Source organism: Etheostoma spectabile, chromosome 12 (assembly GCF_008692095.1).
Source record: "Etheostoma spectabile isolate EspeVRDwgs_2016 chromosome 12, UIUC_Espe_1.0, whole genome shotgun sequence".
Classification (NCBI taxonomy): domain Eukaryota; kingdom Metazoa; phylum Chordata; class Actinopteri; order Perciformes; family Percidae; genus Etheostoma; species Etheostoma spectabile.
In genome coordinates, this window is record NC_045744.1 from 25,745,886 (window position 1) to 25,746,874 (window position 989).

Consider the following 989-nt stretch of genomic DNA (forward strand, 5'->3'; position numbering starts at 1 on the left):
ATTTTTTCACGGCTCCAATGTTAACGTTCCAGAACTGGTCCTTGGTCGCTATAGAGATGGAGTGATTTTGCGCTTTAATGTGCTGGCTATCCATTGAAAGTGAGTTTTATCTTAAATTGTTATTACGTCAGTCATGTGTTCGCGATAAAGCGGTTTATGCAGTTTAACTTTCTTTGAACACCTTTCCTCGTGCCAATTTTAATACGTTACGTAAAAGGTGCAGCTTGTGTTTAAAACAGTTAGCTAACTGCAGTACAAACTCAAAATACTGGAGAGAGTCGTCTAGTTGTCAGTAAAGATAGTATTTAGCACGTTCCCTTAATATCTATCTGATGACCTATTGTGGTAATTTTTGTGATTTAAATCTATTACAATTTGGACTTTAACGTTAATTGGTTGAGGAACCACTGACCGGGCCCTCTAACTAATGTTTAAATGTATTATGTTAGTCAATTTGGGTTTATTTATGAGTCAGGCTGCATTTAAGTCAACTATTATAACTTAACTCTTACTTATCAAGCTAGCTAGCCTTAAGTACTTAGCGCACTAGTTAGTTAGCTTGTAGTAGCGCGTAGCTAATTAGCTAGCAACCGAGCGAACCGAAACTTCTGTTTTTTGACAGTCAATAAAACGTTCACCGCGCATGAAACGTTAACGGTACCTACCATGTACCCCCAATTTCTCACTGATTGTTAGCTTCTATCTTGTATGTCGCGTGTGTAGCTAGCTAGCTTATCTCTTTTAATTACATTTTAATTTCTCCAATGATTAGCCACCTCGCTAGTGGTGTAAAAGAGAAATGCACGCAATTTGAGTATCTAAGCTGTCTCAAGGGGGCGCTATTGCAACGTTGATTAAAGTGATTGCCGGCAGGCATGGTTGTATTAACATAACTGTACATAGTGTTATTATTTCATAGTTGTTTATGCCTGTTTTTCTTGTATGGTTGTCTCTGTGGCGCAATCGGTTAGCGCGTTCGGCTGTTAACC

At 38.5% G+C, this 989-nt stretch overlaps 1 non-coding gene across 1 annotated transcript in view; it reads left to right on the forward strand.

Annotated features, from left to right (window-relative positions):
* Positions 1-948: 948 nt before the first annotated feature.
* The window catches only part of trnan-guu (transfer RNA asparagine (anticodon GUU)), an 82-nt gene continuing 41 nt past the window's right edge, over positions 949-989 (forward strand). The window contains exon 1 of the tRNA in view: positions 949-989. This exon is cut by the window's right edge and continues 41 nt beyond it. This is a non-coding gene — a tRNA (tRNA-Asn).